Here is a 21,254-nt window from a genome sequence, read left to right on the forward strand (position 1 = left end):
ATTGTAAGCTGAATGAAAAGCTAGCCAATGTGGAGTAGCTGGATCCAGGAGAGTACACATGGGATGGCTTTCTGAGGATGTCAGATAAAAGAGAGCTTTTTGATCCAGGTTACAGGATTTAAAACCCATGCAAAGTCCTGGAAGGGGGGCAAACAGGATGCTGGGATAGCTCCCAGAAGCTTAGAGAAAATGATGGACTCTACTCTGTGAGGCAGAAGTACAGGGACTGTACAGTACAGACGTAGAGGGATCAAAGGGCTCACAGAGGCAGGCATGCCCAAGCGGGTACACTCAGGTCAGAATACCTACCAGAACACTATGTTCTACGGAGAAAATTCCATTTACCAGAGGGATAAGGGATATGCTGGTGAGAAGACTGCGAGCATTACTGAGATGCTCAGTGGTGCCTGTCCTCTAGAGATTAGGGATGACAGTAGGAGATAACAGTTAATAACTGGGCTCACTGACAGCAATGAGACTCATAGGATCTCTAGTTAATAGAGGCAGGGTGGCAGGGCTGAACTGTCAGAAACCAGTTGGCGCAATTATTATAATGAACTGCAACATCAGCGTGGAGGCCAGGAGACGACCTGCAGAGAGCTACAGAAGTGCAGCTAAGGGTAAGCTGTATGGGCAGCCAACAGAGGTTCTGCTCAAGCTGTAAAACAAAAAATAAAGGATGGATGATCAGGAGACTGAAATAGTTATCCTAAAAAGTTTCAATCTCTTACCCAATTCCAGACCTGAGTGAGTTTTCAGAGCTAGAAATGTTTACTTGAAGGAGAGACATACTTCAGAAGGAAGAAACCTGCAATACCATGGAAAGAGTACACAGTACCCACACAGTAATGATTATCTCAGTCCCTTCTAAGTAGACCTTGACATTTACTTGGGTAACTTTACACTGGAGTGAGAGAGAAAGTCCAAACCTTTCAAGATCTCTTGAGACAGGGTCCAAGTTGACATAGCTATATGGAGACCCAAAGCATCATTAGGGCCCTTCTGTTTGGGGTAGAAGTAGGGGGACTTAATCAATGGAGTAGTCCCAAGCATGGCTCACAGTGGGTTCACCGGCATCACTGGGTTTTTGGACTCACTTGGTCTCTGAATGCACAATTAAAACTGACATACTTAGCTTTTGAAAATTGCCGATATTGGCTGCTTGGCTTTTAGGTTAAGAACTATCAAAGTGAGAAATGCAAAGGCAAAGTCTCTGAAACTTGCCCTTCGGATATATCTGGATGTAGTATACTGAAACCAGGGGAGGGTAAGGAAATATTACTGCCTCTGTGAAAGACATAATGGATTCAGGACTAGTGACCCACCTTATACTTCCATTTAATTCACCAGTCGGGTCCCTACAAAACCCAGATGGGTCCTGAATTTTACAGTGGACTACTTACTGAAAACTCAGCCTAGAAATCCCAAGTCCAGTTGCTTTGCTAAATGTGGTATCTTTGCCAGAGCTAGTTAACAACTCCTTAGGTACATGGCACAGAGTAAGTGATGTGGCCAGAGTGTTCTTTTCTATCTCTTCAGGAAAGAGAGCAAGAAACCATTTGTATTCACTTCAGATTCACAGTCTCAGTTCAGCACTGTGTTAACTCTCCTGTCCTAAGTCAAGATATATAGTCTAAAGGTTCCTCAACTATAGCTTCTACTAGCCCAGTGGACATGGTCCCAGATAGAGAACACTTCCAACAGGAGTCCTGGTGAGCGTGCCTTCATCTTTAAGTTACGGCTGCCAATGGGTCACTTTGGGCTAATTGCGCCTATTTCCTTTCCCCATCTTCGCTGTTCTTCCCAAGAGCATTCTCCGAATTACAGAGTCTGACAGCCTGTTTCCCTGAGAATTGGCCTTCAACAACTTGAAATCTAGCATAGAATTTACTCATTTATTGTTCTTATTGCTTATTTTCTCTTTCTTCCCTAAAGAATGTGAGATCCATGAGGGCAGGAATTTTTGTTTGCTTCCTTTTCAAGTATAATCTATCATCCTAGAACAGGTCCTGGTTCATTGAAAGCACTCAAGAAATATTTGAATAAATGAGTGTTGTATCTGAAGGCTTAATTTATTAACTTTAACTTTTGGAGGTTATGACTGGTTTGGTAATTTTAATGCCTCTAAAATTATCTTGTTTTAGAGCACTTTGCTATATGAAATAAATGTCTTGAAATCTACCTAAAACCTTATTTTAAGTATATCTAGTGATTATATAATTTGCAATTAGTTTTTAAATGCCTTTATAATTTTTCAAATTACCTAAGTAATTTTTACTCAGATAGCATAGAGATGCACAATGGACAGGTAATGTTGCAATCCAGAGAGAAATACTGTCAGATGACCATTCTTTAATATTCTTTCTAAGGACTACATAAATATATTTTTAAGTTTACCTAAGTAAGATTTATCTTTGTTATTAATATTTCTATCTTTTTTTTTGTTTTGATTATTTGCACTACTCCCAGCCCAATTGCTCTCCCCATCACTAAGTTTTATATTCTACTTTTCTCCATGTATATATAATCATTTACAAATACGTTTGCACCTTGCAAGTTTGGGCACCATTTGCTTCAGGTATTGTAGAGGTACCACCCAGATCCCCCTTTAATGAAAGACTAGAAGCTAGGACTGCTGTCAGCTCTCATTTCCATCAGGGATTGCCTCAGCTGCAGAGAGCTGCCACACCCAAGATCACAGTATTTCCCAAGCAGCCCAGATCAAGTAAATACCTGATATAGGTCAGAGTATGACCTACTGGCCATTTTGGCCCAGTGCAGAGACATGCTGATGACCCACTTTGGTCCTAGACTACCCCCTGGGTCAGCCAAGATTCTCATCAGGTCTGTTTCACAGTTCAGTTTCACCCTCTGCCCCTATCTTGGCTTTCCCTCCCCTCCCTTCCACAGGTGTTGATTCTAAAACACTCCCTAATAAATATCATAGAGTCTAAACTCCATCTCAGATTCTGCTTCCTGGAGAATCCAACCTGAGTAACGGATCACATTATGTATTCATCTCTGCATCTTGCTTTTCTCCCTCACTATAATCATGGATTCTGTCCCAGACAAATGACATAGATCTAATGCTTTCTTTTGAATGACTGTGTAATTTTCCAGGGTTTTCATGTACCACAATTTGTTCAACTTTTCATACAAGGGAACATTCTAGTAGTTTCCAAATTTTATTTTTAACCACATGAAAAGTTCTGAAATAAATGTCCCTGTCACAGACCAATCAAACTCAAAACTACATGATTACTTGCAAAGTTCCTATTACTTTCTTTTCGCTCATCAACTCTCCTTTATTTCTTTAATCAAGTCTACAGTAGTCCAGTTACATCTTCATCTACTTTCTGAGAGTTCCAGTATTATCAACACAGGTCAATCATTTAAGGGATTTATGGCTGATATCTATAGAATCAAAATTCTTTATAATTTCTCAGTCATTCTTTTCTTAATTTTCTTAATTTTGTGAAAATCTGAAAACAGTACTATCAATATTCTCTAGCTGGGATAAATCACTCCCATAAAAGTAATAAGGCCACTTTTACTTTTGTCTTAATCTAACCCATGTGCACTGAAAAAAATATTAAAATCTATACATTTTTAATTAATTAATTTTTATTAGATTATAGTTGTTTACAATGTTATGTTAGTTTCAGGTGTATAGCAATATGATTCAGTTCTTATATATGTGTATATATATATATATTCTTTTTCAGATTTTTTTCTATTGTAGGTTATTATAAGATACTGAATATAGTTCTCTGTGCTATACAGTAGGTCCTTGTTGTTTATACATTTTATATATAGTAGTGTGTATCTATTGATCTCAAAATCCTATTTTATCCCTCCCCTTCTTCCCCTTTGGTAACCATAAGTTTCTTTCCTTTGTCCGTGAGTCTATTTCCATTTTGTAAATAAGTTCATTTGTTTCATTTTTTTTGGTTCCACATATAAGTGATATCATATGATATTTGTCTTTACTTCACTTAGTATGATAATCTCTAGGTCCATCCATGTTCCTGCAAATGGCATTATTTCATTCTTTTTTATGGCTGAGTAATATTCCACTGTATATAAACACCACATACTCTTTATCCATTCATCTGTTGATGAACATTTAGGTTGCTTTAATGTGTTGGCTATTGTAAGTTGTGCTGCTATGAACACTGGGATGCATGTATCCTTTTGAATTAGAACTTTTATCTTTTCCAGATAAATGCCCAGGAATAGGATTGCTGGGTCATATGGTAACTCTACTTTTAGGTTTTTAAGGAAATCTCTCTAAATCTTTACCCAAAGTTTGTGGCAGCAGAGAATGAATCCAAGATGGAGCCAGCACTCAAATCCCATTTGGATACTGTGTTTTGTGAAATATTACAGAGAAAAAATTCTATATTTTATGTAGTATAACAAAGTAACACTTAGAACGAGCCATTAGAAAGTCTAATGGTAAAACAAATATTCACTTAGCAAAATTTTATTAAATTTGTCAAACATCTTTATGTAATCTCTCATTTAGTGATTCACAACCTGGAATGTTACCTGTCACTCTATGAAGCATCTGAAAATAAGTGGGGCATTCAGATCATCACAGTGACTGAGATGTATTACTTTCATATTGTTGGCAGTGACCAAGGATGTAAATATCTTGTGTATATTCCTGGAAATCTAGCCTCATAAAGAACTGGTTTACATGAAATGTCATTGGTACTCCAACTGAGAAATACAGTATAGATGCAGATACGCTGCTAGACTAAACATAACCTCATGGTTTTACATGTTACTTAGTAGGACTCAGTCTATAACAAAGCAGTTACTTCTGCATCCATCACCTACAACTCTGGCTATGTAAGTATATTCTACAGTATTCAAGCTGGCATATTCAATATCAAGAACAGAAAGTCTAAACAATCCCTTGCTATGGGAAATCAGAAAAAAAAAAAAAGCCTAGAGTTTGGGATTAGCATATACACACTACTATATATAAAATAGACAAACAAAAAGGACCTACTATATAGCACAGGGAACTATATTCCATATCTCTAATAACCTATAAGCAAAAAGAATCTAAAAAAGAATATATATATGTATATGTATAACAAAACACTTTGCTGTATACCTGAAACTAATACAAATTGTAAATCAACTATATTTCAATAAAATTTTTAAAAAGACTTGCTCCTTTCTAGGATATACTTCTGATCGGCTGAGAACTCCTGTTTTCAAGAAAATGCACACAACCAAGAAAACAAGCTGCTCAGACCCAGAGAACAAAGCTCACGTAGGCCACAGACAGACACGTGCATACAAACACACAGTTACCCGCACACAACTCGTTATGCAAATAAGACTGAGACAGGCTCTGTTTACTAAAAGAAAAATTCTCTGAGAAGTGGAGCTGGAATAAAAATGTAAATGATAATCCATAGGAATGATGTTGGGTATCCTCTAGATACAGACACTGAGGGCTAAGAGATGCATAGTCATTATCACGATGTAAATAGCAGGGCTAGTGAAAATTTCCCAACCCGGTAAGAACTTCTGCCAGCTAAAATTGTTTTTAGCTATTTGTAAAAGTGCTATTGTGCTGTATTGTTAGTGGGATGGAGGTTTAGACATTCACATCATCACGTGGAAGAAGTTATACCTGCCTGGACTAACAGCTGTAACATAATTTTTCTGACTAGCATTGGGTGGATTTGTGGAATATAAGAACAGAGGACAATTAGAATGCTCCCCTCCTCTTTTCAATGTGCATTTATGAAGAAGAATACAAGAGCCTTTCTTTACATCTGATTCAACAGTTCTCTTAAAGACCTTATTGCAAAGTGACTATTTAATTAGAAATTTTACTTAATATCAGAATAATTTTCATCTAGGAAAGATTTTAAGGCAAAATTCTTATTTTGAAATCCATATAAATAGATTAAAGTGCCTCCTTGATCCTAGGACTATGTTCCAACTTCTATGTGCTATTCTACATGCTAAAATTCTCAAAAATTAGTATCCTTTTTTTCCCTTTTTGCACTAGCAACTGAAGGAAAATACTGTTCTATCGGGGACATTCCCGCCAAAAGCACAGACTGCAGAGAGTATCATCAGTACAGCCCCAAATATCAAAATCATGTTTACAGCAGATAATCCTACTCTTACTGTTATGCTTTAAACTATTAATAGTATTTGAATACTATCCCACGGTCAAACAGATCATTAGTCCAGTTTGAGGACCCAAAAGCCTAATGCTCTAGACTATCCAGAGAGCCAAGTTACTTTCTCATCATTTCTATGCCATATGAACCATAAGTGAACTCTGAAGCTCCTTAGCTTTGAGATATTAGATATTACCAAAAGAGATGGGATTGGGACCATCAGTTAATTTCATAAGTTGCCCAGGAGTGAGGCAGAACTGCTCTCTACCCTAGGCTGTACTCCTTGCTGAGTTAGTCTTCTAACCTCTCTAACCCTCATTTTTCTCGATGAAATTCACCATATGAAAATGACGACTTCCAGCTTAAGATTCTCTAGTGTGAAAAAAAAATCCTTATTTTACCGAACTTTCCATATAAATTCCAATTTATATTATATTTATAAAGGAAGAGACTGATAGATTTTTACCACTCAGATAAAATAAAACATTCTCTATGCCATGTAAATAAAAATAAATTACTCTATGCCCAAAAAATATAAACAAAAAAAGGCAACCTCCCAAATGTAAAAATATTTATAAGAAATATGCCAAAGCAAAATTATATTTATATATGAAAAAACTCACACAAATTCAAAAGAAAATTATGACTCATATTTTTAAAAATAAGTAGAAAATATAAAAAAAGACTCACAAAAGGCAAAATTTTATGGCTAGTAAACTTATGAATAAAAGCACTAGACTGCCTGAAAAAGTAACTAGTTCCCTTTTCCCATTCTCCACTTCCCCATACTTCAAGACTTTTCTAATTTCAATTTCTTCTCACCGCTTCCTTCTGCACCTAGTCCGTGTCTCAAGTAATTGTGTCTTCTCCCTCTCGATTGAGGAAATAGAAGGAATAAAGCCAATGAGAAGCAGGCCAATGATATTGGGCATCTAGCTTCTCATGACTGAGTCTGAAAACCCCCAGAGGGGAGGGTAGGAACACATGGCACTTCTTATGACTAGGTTTGCAGCTAACATACTGTCATTTTGCCCATACTGCATTGGCCAAAGCAAGTCATCTGGCCAAGTCGAATCCATGTGTTGGGAAAAGTATGCTGTCTCTAAAGGAAAGAATATAAAGTCACAGTGGTGTGAATACAGCAGCGGGCAAAGAATTGAGAACAGAAGGGCTACTGACCACAGTTAGACAGTTGTTCAAAGGAGAGAACAGGAAAGATATGGTTTGGGTTTTTACAAAAATCAGCCTAGTGGGGAGATGGAAATTATAAGTAGATAGGTGTGGAGTACAGATACATTCCAGGTTTGAGAATCATAAGTACTTAGTGGATACCTGACATCACTTTTGAGGATAAGTTCTACAAGAGAGAATCAAAAGATCCAAGGACAGAATCACATATTTAAGAGATGGACTCGGATTAAGATCTCTTGAAAGAGATGGCAAAGGAACGTCCAGTGAGATAAAAATAAAACCATGAGAGTGAAAAAATAACCAAAATCAAGAAGGAAGTAACCTTTCAGAAGGCAATTAATATACCAAAGTCCTGCCAAGAGTTCAAGAAGCCTGCGGGCTGACAAGCGTCCACTTGATGTGACCGTTAAGATGTGCTGCTGCTGCTGCTGCTGGTGTCAGCGGCGGGGTGGGGCTGGATTCTAGACTGAGTGGGCGGAGGAAGAAGAAACAGTGACTGTGATCTACTCAGTTCATAAGCCCAGTTATGAGGGGAATGAAAATGACAGGAAAACTGAAAAGGCTCGATTGAAGAGATCGAAGAGAAGAAAGGTCAGAAGGTGAAGCAGAGCATAAGACCATCTATGAGCAAGCCGCTCTTTTCTTCCCAATTCTCATTTTCTGTTTTCTATCCCTTTCAAGCTTCTTTGTCACTTAGAGTTCCTCAGATGGGCCACGCTGTGTCACATGCACAGGCCATTTTGTGTGCTTTTTCCTGCTAGAAATCATTTTCACAGTGAGGCCATATTGTATCCCTATGTATCTTTACAGGGACAAGCACAAACATTTATGGATACTTGCTATGCACTAGGCATGGTGTTCAGGGCAGTAAGTCAATGGCCTTAATGAACTGTCTTGGAAATTCTAATATAGGCTTAATTATCCCAAATTCACAGGTGAAAACTGGATTTAGAAAGGTTTAACAACGCGCCCCGATACGCATCTTGTACAAGGTAGGTCAGAAAACTGAACTGATGACTGACTTCAAAGCCTGTGTTCTAGTTTCAGCTTAATTAAACACCTACTTTCTTGCCAGTCCTCCCGTATACCAAGGGTGCGAGCCTTCCTCTGAGTGGTGGGGAAGACAAAGAGGTTTTGCCGCCTAACGGGTTGGTGTTGACCTTTCCCACCTTTGCAACACTGACACGCTTCGCAAATGTCCATTCTAGCACTTATTACAGCATATTGTAACATTAAAAAAATACAAAGAGTACGCTCACAGGCAATAAGGAGCCGTACAAGTATTTGAGTATCTAAGTAGGGAATGACATATCACTTAGACAGCTGAGAGAGAAAACACATATGCTAATAGGGAGGGTGAATGGGAAAGGAGGAGACTCGAGGCAGAGATGAAGTAATAATTTCTAAATCCAAGTGAGGGAAATGAGGGCTGAACTACAGGGATCAGAGAGAGGCTAGAAATGAGAGGCAAGAATGGAGGGAGGTTTAAGAAGCAGAAGCACTAGGACTTGGCCAGTTGGATAGGGAGAGACCGATGACAGAGCTTTCTAGCTGAATGGCTTGGTGTATCTCAATGAAAACGGAAACATCGGCGAGAGAACAGATTTGAGAAGGAAGTGTGGAGCCAACTATGAAATATGTGTGAGACACGGAGGAGAGGGAAAGAGACCACAACAAAGAGATCCCAAGTCAGCATGCTTACAACCCAGCCTGAAAATTCTGTGTCTAATACTCATCTGATATCCAGGAAGTTTTAGTTCCTAATTACCTATGGACTTTGACTCAGAAGGAGCTGGCAACCAAACGTGTTTCTGTACAAGACTGCTCAACACAACACCATTTCTCAAGGTTTCCCAGGACAAGATAAAAATGTTCTCTTCAAAAATATTGCATTTTGCTCTTCCTGTAAGCAGCCGGTGGTGATCTCTGAAATCAGTTTGCTATTTATTTGACCCAGAGAACCCCAGCAAATCATGCAAATCAAGAGTTTAAATCATTGTGGTCATTTTGAGAGCACCTGTGAAACTGCCCAGACTATCTGAAAAGCCACCAAGTATCTGAAAGACATCACTTTGCAGAAGCAAGTGTGTGCCGTTCTATCACTACAGTGGTGGAGTTGGTACATTTGTCCAGACAAAACAGTGGGGCTGCACATAGGGTCAGGGGCCCAAAAAGAATGCTGAATTTTTGCTGCACTTACTTAAAAATGCAGAGTAATACTGAACTTAATGGCTTAGATGTAAATTCTCTAATCATTAAGCACATCCAGGTGAACAAAGCCCCTTAGATATGCTTCCTACTCCAGAACTCATGGGTGGATTAACCCTTACATGAGCTCCACCTGCCAAAGCGAGATGCTCTTACTGAAAAAGAACCACTCGTTCTTAAATCACAAGACCAGGTTGCACAGAAGAATATACCTCTAAAGAAACAGAAGAAACCGAAACATATATCCTGGGAATAAATACAGCACAACGCAAATGCAAATAAAAGTTAAAAAATTATTTTAGTTAGAAACTTTTAAATTGCTATTTTATTTTAGTTTGGGGTTGCTGAAATGAAATATATTTAATACCCATTAGCATCACTTCTACCCAATGGTTTTGTAGTTTTTCAATAACGACGTAATAATCTGGGTGTTGCTTTCTGGATTTCTTTGGTATCCAAAAAACTAGGAGAGTCCTGTAAGTTTGCCAGTGAACCTCAGGGAACACACAACTGCTATTTGGGAAAGGAGAGAGCATTTCATAACTCTGGCTGATATCACGTCAGCATTTTGAGACATGAAATGACACCACATCCCACACAGTCGTATTTATCACTTTCCTCTCCTGATATTGACATTGTTTGCAACTTGGAAGTCCTATGGTGCTATGTTGAAGTTTAAAAATTAAAAAAATTAAGAAAAGAAGGAAGGGTAATATCAATGATTTTTCAATCTACTTCTATATTTTTTGTCAAATATTAACCATGAGAAAAAACACTGAAGCATCTTCTCTGTGAAGGATGCTATATTCATTCCCATATGTATCAGTGGAATTCCTGCATCTCCCAGTGAAGTGGTTAAGGTGTGTGGAGGAGACGTATAAGATGTGAAGTTGTCTCTGCCGAGGTTTCAGCAGTGGGAGTCTGGTCATTAGTGCTCTCTAGTGGAGCAGGAATTTTGTGCCTTATCTTCAGACATCACACAGAAAGCTGTTTCTAGCAAATCTTTTACATCACTCAGCAGTAATGCTTACCATCTTTATACGGTATAGTATGATGCTGAATGTGAAGTCACAAGGTGTTGGCAGTGAGTTTTTAATCATTCTGAACTTGGTGTGAAATTAGCTCATTTTTAATCTAACCTATTTTGAAAGTGATGTTTTATTCTGTTACTTTGTCGGGGGCCACGCATATGCACATTCGTCTTTCCTGCTCTAGGAAACACTATACAATATAACTTTAGCACCAGATCTTATTGTTTTAGCATCCTGGATACTCTCCTTTACTACTCTTAAAATAGAGGCAATTGTTCTTTTTAATTTATTAAATTATAGACATTTATTACTCAAATTGTAAAGAAGTAAAAATTATAGTAGACAAGAAAGAATAATTTGTGAGTCCTAATCAATTAAATTACTTGGTTAACACTACATTTCTTAGATTAATCTGAGTCTGACTTGAGGGAAAAAAATCAAAATCTTTTCTGGCAAAATTTATCTGGAAGAATATCTTTGGTACTAACTTAACCAAAGTGCTCAGATTTTTCCAAATTGACTTCCAGTTGGAATATACCAAAATTCAGCACTTTGGTGAAAAACTCAAATAAATGGTATGAAAACAAATACATAAAGATGTTTTTTGAAATGTAAAACCATTCTTGTGTGGAAGAATACCAGTAGAAAAATTGTATTTTGGAAAATTTTTGTCATTTACACATTATAAAGCCAACTGGTGAATTTTCAGTTATCAAGCAAATTTTGATGCCTAAATTTTCAATCCAGTGTGGTAGACAACAGTGTCTCTCTAGCTCTACAACATCTACACCTATAGCTATATCTGTATCCATCTATCAGTATGTAAAATAAAAGTGATGAATGAATGTGAATAAGAGACTCTGAACTGATTCAAAATGTACATAGATAGAAACATAGATCAGTAGATAGATAGATAGATAGATAGATACATAGATATATAGGTACATAGATAGAGGGATATAAACTTTGAACCAGTTCAGAGTTTCTTACATGCACTCTCATTCATTACACTTGTTTTCTGTATTGCTATTGCTAAGAGAGCTTCTAATAAAAGCTCTTACATCCTGTGCAGCAGTACAACAGTGCAGCTCCATCCTTTTACTCACCTTTTTCCTATCACCAAGAAGCTACTGTAGTCCTTCCTCTTGGGCAAATAAATGGATTCTATAGAACACAGCTTGTAAAGGAGAAAGCAATGGTGTGCAATGGATTTGAAAGACAAGGCAGAGGTTTAACAGGAATAAAAAATTTGATGGTTGGAGGACCAGGATAGAGAGGAAGAGGTAGAGGTAAGACTTGGGTTGGACTTTGCAAAAGACAAGAGCCAGCCCAGGGCAAGGGTGGGGCGAAGGGGCAGGCAGGCGGATGGAGTGTAGCCTGATAACTGTGGACAGGAAAGGGCTGTTTAAAGAAACGTGACTACCACCAAAAGGCTATCACTTAAAAAAAAAAGATTGGTTTCCCTCCTACATTAGCTGACAAAACCAAGTATCCTGGACCTTGGACATCTAGTGATCTCTGTTTTTAAACAACTTTCACATCAAGGTACTTCTGCTGTTTGAACAACAATGCTCACCTGAAGGCCAGCTCCACTGTATAAACAGCATGCAAGAGCAGTTCGCCCGGTGCTGCATTTCACACTGACAGTGCGGCTGGCTACTTTGCCAACTACCGTGTTTTATTAACACAGCCTACCCCTCACCTCAGAATATCCCATTCTAGTGCTCCTATATTGTTTAGGCCAAGTATTTCACCCTAGCTACATCTGCAATTTTACTATAAATAATTATCTATAGGAATGTGGTTCAGATCAACTGTCAGGTCACACTACAGACTGTTTTAAAGCCAACACTAATAGGAGTTGAACTCCTAGCTTTTCTTAGCATGAAATTTTCTTGATCTCCTCCAGCTTATTCAGCCATATTAGAAACCCTGATGACAGAAAGTTATTAATTCTGTGGCTTTCACCTACAACTCCCACCATCTGGAAAGATTTTTTTTCCCCAGTGCTCTATCTAAGTAGGACCAGGCAGGATCCCATACTCTGTGGGCAGCCCTTCGCCAGCACCTATGAGCATCAGATGTTACTTTGGATAGAGTATCCTAAGTGGGAAAAGTTTTCCTCTTGTTCCAAAAAGAATCCGACAACTTTCATATACTTAGGTGCTATGATTAATGGCAGCTGAGGCTGGGGCAGGTTCCTCTAGAACTTAGTGAACTATATTTATCCAAAGATGGGAGCTGGGATCCCAACTCAATGTTTAATTCCACCCCCGCCTCCTGATGACCAGGAGAGATAAATCATAGTCTCAGAAGCAGACTGGTATTTTTAAAAATCCACAGAACAACAACAAAAAGTGCTGCAGAATATCAAAAATATGCTGGGTGAAAAGAATGATTCCTCGAACCCTATCTGCTGATACATATTTTCTTCTACAGCCACTGATCTTGGTTTGGTTTCCTCTTGTATCAGAGGGTACAGGGAAATTGCTTCAAAAAGACTCCTAGCAGCCTCTTCTTTCTGCCTGCTCTTAGATCTCCTTCTCAGGTCGTGAAAGGAGTTCTTTTGCCTGTGGCTCATCTTCTTACGTTGCACCACCCAGAATTCTGCTTCTGCCCTGTTTCCACATTGTGGAAGATATGAGTCCTTTTTGGAGAGACACTGTGGCAATTCAAGATAGGCTGTTTGCAAAGATAAAAGATAGCAAGCACAACTGACGTAGGTAAGATGCAAGTTAGCTATTAAAATACATAATTTGATGATAGAAACTATAGTTGCTTATGTTATACAATATTGGTGAAATTCTTATGGTTTTACTAAGGTTGTATGGTTGCTTCCTAAGTGAGAATTGTTATAAAAATATGTATAAGTGTGGTATAAGTACAAATTTCAAATGGTTGAAATAGTAGCTATAAGATATATTGGCAAAATTTTGATGGCAACCAGTATATTGTTGTTAATATATTAGATACTCTGCTGTCGGCTAAACTCAATAAAGTGGTAGAGCTTACTGACATTGCTGTTTTCATTATGCAGAAATATCTCAAGGATGTGGGTACAGAATATAATAAATAGGCATTCGGGACTGGAAGAGGAATACAACGAATGTGAAGTTGGACAGGAAGTATAGTAAAATCATTTATGCACCTGATGATTAAGTTCTACATGTACAAGGAACTGGGGTTTCATTGGCCATGACATGATTCAGAAATGAGTATTTTTGTTCATACAAACAGGACACTAATCTCAGTGATAGATCATATTCATGCAGCTAATTCCTGCAGCTTGCTAAATGTATGAAGATGAATGCTTATCTGAGATTCAAATATAACAACAGTAACAAAGAGCCTATCATCACTTTTTTCCAATAATCTCTAAATACTGGATTACAGTGTAATTTCACATTAACATACAACTGCAACGTTAATGTGGCAATGCTCCCAACATGACTCTTTCCTGCCACAAAGTTACAAAAGTCATCCTCTGATTTCAGGAAAAGCAGAATTGAACTATAATTAATTTCTAATGTTTCTGTGATCTGTGTAAGTGTTGTTGTGAAGGAACAATTTCCAGAGATGAGGATGTACCTAAAAGAAGAGATGCCCGATGAGGCTGGAAGCTCCAGATCATGCAGGTAGGCTGGGAACAACAACAAATGATGGCAGGCGCACCTAAAGAGAAAAGAGAGCCTGAAGAGAGGAAGAGGGGAAAAGAAAGAATCCAAGTGTTGAACGGGTTGGGGCATACTACTTTGGAGGACTGAGGGAGATGCTCAGGAGTGTAAGTGACGCTTATCAGGCATTCAGTTAGCAAGGCCCTGAAAATTGCAACAGCTCAGATGTTAAGTAGTTAGAAATAGATCATTACAGACCTGAAGTGGTAGTAAGGGGGAGCATTTCAAACCCAGACAGAATAGAAGAGGGGAAAGTCTATCCTGAATTGCCGTCTCTCTCCCAGAAGGGCTCTTACATTTCTATGGCATGGGAACTGGACAGAGGCAGAAATCTAGGACACACAATGCAAGAACCAGATAAGCCACAGGTAGAAGAGCTTAACTTGTGTAGAAGAGACTCAAGAGTAAGCAGGAAGATGAGGCTGCCAAGCAACTTCCCCATATCTTTATTACAAAGGTAGTGAGGGAAGGAGACAGAGTAGTCAGACTCGGTTTAGAAATAGAAGTAAAGTAAACTAGGAGGACAGAACAATAATACAGAGAAAGAGAGCCTGGACTATATTTAACAAATCTAGGTCAACAGAATTGATTGACTTTGAAATGAATATTTATATTCACTATATATATATATGTAATTGTATATAGATATGTACTTTTACTCAGATCTTTATAGGACATGCCCAAGTACGGTGATTCGCTTATGATGTTCTGCTAATTATATCTATATTCTTCTCCTTATTAAAAAAAATAAAGTCTCTTTCTGAATAAAAAAGTAAAATGTGCTTGTTGGAGCACCTTTGAAAACTATGTAAACATTTTTTAAAAAATCAAAATAACCTGTAATGCTATATATAACTATTTAGTATATAACTGCTGTATACATTTTGCTTTATTTCCTTCCTGTCTTTTTTCTATACATTTGTTTTTCTGAATTAAGGGCATAGTGATTACAAGTTTATTTCCTTTTTAAAAAAATTACATAACTAATTTATCATATTAAAGTCTCTATTTTAAAAATAGCAATTCTAATGGATGCATGATTCTCCACCCTATGACTACACAAAAATTGTCTTTTTTTCCCCTTTATTTTTATAAAGTTAGATTTCTTCATCACCAATTTTTGCTTTTAGGAAAATTACTATCATAATTTTTTTTTATTTATACAAGGACATCTATGTATTTGAAACTGCTGCTTTCTTTTGAAATGCAAATGATTCCCAGATGTTAAATTATTGCATCAAAAATACAGGAATACTTTTTTTAAATTTAGTACATATATTTTTAAATTGTTTTAGGAGAAAAATGAGTTTCCTGCTCACTACAGCCCTAGTTTTTAAATTATTATTATTCTAAATTAAATTATGTTAAATTTATTACATTATATTTTAGTATTTACTGATTAAGTTTAATAACAATTATTAAAAATTTAAAATTATTATTATTCTACTTTGGTAATTTAAAAGAAGTAAAATTCTACTGTGTAAATCTATATTTCTTAAATCAATAGAATTTAACATTTTCTCTAGATTTTGTAAGCTTCTTTATGTTTTTTGCACCATGTTTGCTCAGTTACTTTATGATTACATGGTAAGGAAATTAATTCATTGCAGCTCTACTCCTGTTAAATAATATCTATCATGTGTGTTTCTTTTTAAAATTATGTTTGTAATGTTTTGTGCCATTTAGAAATTTCAAATTTTTATGTGATCAAGTTTATACAGTTTCCCTGTGATTTTTCCCCATTGCTTTTAAGTTTAGAAAATTATCAGCCAGACTCACAGTCAAAACATATACACATATTTTTTTCTGGGTTTCAATACTTTGATTTTTAAAAAATATTTAACTATATAAAACTAAAATTTATTGTGGTATAAAGTATAATTCTAAACTACTTTCTGTATTTCCTGTTCATTCATTTAATAAATATTTATTTGAATTTACTAGGTGTCACACTCTATATTAAGCTGTCAGAATATCAGTGAACAAAACAAAGATCTTTGTCCTAAAGGAGCTTACATCCTAGCCAGAGGGATAGCTGTCTAACTAATTAACCATCTATCTATCAACCTATCTATATCTATCCATCCATCATCTATCTCTATATATTATAAATATATTTTTTCCTCAATGTTGAATGTTCTCAATGAAGTAGGAAGCAAAATCAACTAGCATTAGATGGGGAAGGATGGGCTGGGTTTGAGGGGAGAGGAGGAAGCAGGAAATTGTCATGTAGGAGGATGACAGAATAAAGAAACTAGGGAAATACAGTATGCTTTCCCAGCAGCCTGGATATCCTACTTGAGCTTAGTAACCATCAATGTAAAGAAAATGCTTTCAGCAGGACTGTATGCTTTTCTCCAACCACATTTAGCTGCATGGTGCCAGTATGAAGTAGGCAGTGAGTTGAATTTATTTGGGTCTGTGTTTTTTCCAAGTGAATACAAGGAAGTCAGGAAAGGCAAGGGAGTAGAGGATGTATATGCAAGGGAATGATGATGATGATAATGATGGTGCACAGAATTAAAGATGGTAACAAAAAGAGTGAAGGGATAAAGGGGATGAGGGGCAATTAAGTTAGTAGGAACAATCAATTGGTGGGGTTGAAGAACTATTGGAATAGGGGTACCAGAAGTGTTGCGCTGGAAAGGACATTGAGGTTTTCAAGGAGTTGAAATTATTGGTAATGATAAGAAACTGGCATGACCCTAAGAGTGAAAGTGAATGTCTCCTTAAAATTTTATTGGCCTCACCATAGTCTCATCCTTGTGAAATACTGAAGTGGTCTAAAATAAGAAGACAGCATCAGTGCATAGAATAATAAAAAACTAAGAGATAAACGGTTGACATTTGAGAAGAAGGTTCTGAGGAATTGCAGACAGTAAAAATGGAGGGTAAAAGATACTGTGCTGTGATGACATGGGACACTTCAGGAAGAAGAAAGGGAGACTTGCCTGAAAGCAGCAATAAGCACGAACTCCACCTTCAGACCCAGTGGGATGATCCCAGAAAAAGGAAGTACAGACACAGGAAACAGAAGTGGAGTGATGGTGCTCAATGTTCAGAAGACTGGAAACTGGCCCTTGAGCTCCCCTACCTCCATCTGTCTCAGCCCTGTCTCTTTTTGTCTCAGCAATCTGCTGTCTGCTCTAGATTTCCCAGTTTGGCAAACCAATCATTCTGTTTCTCTGGCTCTCTACTGTTTCTCTTTATTCCCCAGCTGATGGCTTAATTTCCTCTCTGGCTTACCACTTGTTTTGGAAAGTGCTTCTGGTCACTGACCTCTTTGTCTTGGCTCAGAAACATGCTTTGTATACATGCCTCAGTAGGCAGTCCTGTGGGTGTGTATTCTCCCCACATTCATGGGCTATGTATCTGGCCTCATTTTCCTCAACACTTATAACAAGTTAGCACCCTAACAAGTAACCAGCCATTTTTAACAAAATGATCTTGATTTCAATCACAGCAGAAATTTATATAACTTGATCTACTGTCCAGTTTGCTTCATGAAAATTTACAGTTGAGAGATGAAAATGGCAAAAAACTAAACTTCCACATTACTTTCTTAAAATAAAAATCATCACAGACCTTGATTCTCAGTCTATCTCTTTAAGGATTCCTACTAAAATTATCTCCCTTCAAACCTCCAGCCAAAAAAAGCATTCAACATTTTATTTCTTGTGAAATAAACATTTATTTCAAATAATATTTCAATATCTGGTTCATGTGGTTCCAGTTTTTGTTGTTGTTGTTTTTATCATTTTATACTAGGAAAGTCTCACATTGCATATCAGTAAGGTGTATGATTTCCAGTTAATTATAATGGTACTATTTTACTCTTGGACTTTTGATAAGTACTGCAGTGCTTCTACTGTGCTTTTATTAGTTAGTTTTCAGATACCTGCTATCATCTCTGTAACCTTATTATCATCCAATAAATCATTCTTTAAAAAAAAAAAGAAACATATTTTCTGTCATATACATTTCAATGTATAGATTTTTTTTTCTGGATTAGGAACTTGCTTTACTGTTTGTTCAATCTAGTTTCTGTAGAGTCTCTTAACCCACCCTCATTTACCCAAATCACTGGTAACCAACACTCCATTCCTCTGTAAAACTCACCCAGGGCTCTCGGGCTGGTCAGCCACCCTCCCATAGGCTCAAGCACTCTGTGCCCTCCAGTTGAGTTGTAGGTTTACCAAGAGTCAGCTGAGTTTGCCCCCAAAGTTATTTTATTCAATCTCACTTGTTGTCATTTTAAATTTAAATAAACATTTTGTAAACCATTTAAGCATATGTGCAAAAATAAACACCACCAACAAAAAAACAATTTGTTTCTATGAAAATTAAATTGAATGCTTTGAAAAGCCTCGATTAAGTTAAACTGTAATTTGTAGTTCAATTAGATGTGGACAGGAACCATCTGTAAGTTTGGGAAAGCTTTTGTTTCCTAAGGGCTTTACACTTTAACTCCACTTTAAAGAATTCACAACTGGAAATTACAAATGATGTCATATGAGTGTAATTTATTCCAAAAAATCGTTAAAGAATTAAATAAAAGCTTTAACCTATATGTAGAGTTTGATGAAAAAATATGTCTTTATATACTTTAAGTTAAAATAAACATCAAAAAATGTGTTAGACTTCATTATTTCCTATTTGAACTTATATTTTAAATTAACAAATCAACCAAAGTCTCCTACAGCATTGGATGGCATCTACTGTATGCTCCCCTCTATACCACAGCCTCCCTGAAACCCAGATTCAAGTCTGGTTCATCTGATTCCAAACCCTTTGCTTTTAACCACTATGGTAACATTATTCAATTCTTGCCTAACTCTTCATACCTTAAAAAACAAAGGACAACAAAAACAAAAACCTTTAGTTTTGTACTACCCTTTAGCCGAGACCCAGTTTTTCTCCTTTTCAAAGACAAGTTCCTCAAAAGAATGGATTATGATCTCTTCCTGCATTCACTCCTTAGGCTGCAGAAGCAAAGAGTCTGGCAAACGACCCTGGCAAGGCCTGGGACTACTGTTGAGAAGTCCATCCATGACCCTTTCAATTAGACTTTCCCCATGGCTTCTTTTCACCCCATCTTATTTGATCTCACCACAGTATTTGAGACTGTTAGCTGTTTCCTTTATCTTTAAATCGTCTCCTCTCTTGGCAGTTCCTCCTCCATCTGTTTTTTCTCAAACTCTTTTGTAGGCTCACTAGTATGTTTACTTTTTGCAGGATTTGTCAATGGCTCTCTTATGTCCCTTTCTTTAATTTCTGATTATAAAAGTAAAATACGGCCATTATAGTACATTAGATATTAAACATTACCCTGAAAGTAACATAAAATACAATCATGCATAATCATGCCACCTAGCAATTAGTACTGTCACAGACTGATACTTCCCCTGCTTTCTTTATGCCTAATATATTTAACAGAAATGAAATAATATCCACCTTGAGTTTTGTTTTCCACTTTTTAAATTAAGTACTGTTTTATATATTTTCCAACCAGTTTTATTAAATATTTTTTCAATGTGATTTTTATAGTTGGATGACATTAAATTATACAGATTTTGTACTGGTCTATTTAAGCATTCCTCCTTCCCTATTGTTTGACATTTTACTTGCTTCTATATACAAATACATTTTAGCTCAAAATACAAATTTTAGCTTTTTAAATGTAGAGTTTAATTTATTCACATTTATTGTCACAACTAATAACGTTTCTTTTTTTTTTTTTCAGTTAAGGTAAGAGGGTGGTTTTTCCAAGCACTTACATATTAGAGAAAGTATAATTCTTGTACTCCTCACAAATTGTTAACTATTTCGTTTACCATGGAATTCTTATGTCATATTTTTGCCTTATAAAAATTTGATATTTCAGATTATGTTCTGCAAATTAGTATTGTGAAGCAGAAATATCCAGCCACCATGTTTTCAGTTTTTTCAGGTGTCTTTTATTTTTCCTGTCTGATTTTTTATAAGACATTTTCTTCATCCATAAGCTTAACAGTTTTTATTAGGCTATGCCTAGGATCATTGTTCCAGAGGAACCTTATTAAAGTAAATTAATATTTATTAGAGTAACTTCATCAAGGGCCAGCAGTGAAGAGAATCAGACATTGGCATCTTTTTTCTTAAGTCATAAAACAAGACTTATCAACATGTTCACAGTGCAGAACTGGCTGACTATCAAATAATAGTATTAAATGTGTGATGCTGATAAACATTCAGGCTCATGTAGTGATATAAACTTATAAAGACCTTGACAAGTATTAAAGTGCATAGATCATTCAATTCTGCCTCAAAAATTATTTGCTCATTTTTATGTTTCCTAGTTACATTTGTATATAACTTAACCATTTATAAGACCACTCAGGCATGTCATTTAGTTTGATCCTCAACATGGCTATCAGAGGAAAGTTTGGCTATTGTTTCTCTATTTTATAAATCCGAGAAAAGGTGCTCAGAGCAATTCAGTAACTTTCCCCAGTTTATCCAACTAGCAGTTAGCATAAAATTTATAGACAGTCTTCTGATTCCAAATATTGTTTGCTAAACCTACTGTGTTGATCTTTTTTTACAAAATTTATGTAATTATGAGACCAAGAGACAGAGGAATAGCCTTTGTGGACTGGAGTGAAGACTGTAAAGACTGGTGTCAGTCATGATACATGTTGAAAAGTTTCATTCATTCCAATCCTAGAATTCTACCATCCTGGATTGACTAAATAGGTCCCTAAGAAATTTTTAAAATTTCTTCAGAAAGCCCATTTAAAATATAAAATTACCAGGAAAAATTAAGCCATACTTTTCCTTAAGGAAAAACCTGAGTATATATTAATATGTTTGGAGAGAAAGACTAACAACAAATGTGAGAAATGAATGATGACCAAGGAAAAAGGGGGAGAGATGCTCATCAAAAGGGAACAAGCTAACATACTTTATCTTTTTCGCTCTATAACTAGGTATCACCTCTGCTTGAAAGTACT

The 21,254-nt window shown here is 36.5% G+C and overlaps 1 protein-coding gene and 1 pseudogene across 2 annotated transcripts in view; one reads left to right on the top strand and one right to left on the bottom strand.

Annotated features, from left to right (window-relative positions):
• CXXC4 (CXXC finger protein 4) overlaps positions 1-21,254 on the bottom strand; it is a 296,903-nt gene that overhangs the window by 41,968 nt on the left and 233,681 nt on the right. The window lies entirely within an intron of this gene.
• Positions 473-9,813, top strand: LOC102517759 (annotated as a pseudogene).

This window comes from Camelus ferus, chromosome 2, assembly GCF_009834535.1.
Source record: "Camelus ferus isolate YT-003-E chromosome 2, BCGSAC_Cfer_1.0, whole genome shotgun sequence".
Taxonomy (NCBI): Eukaryota; Metazoa; Chordata; class Mammalia; order Artiodactyla; family Camelidae; genus Camelus; species Camelus ferus.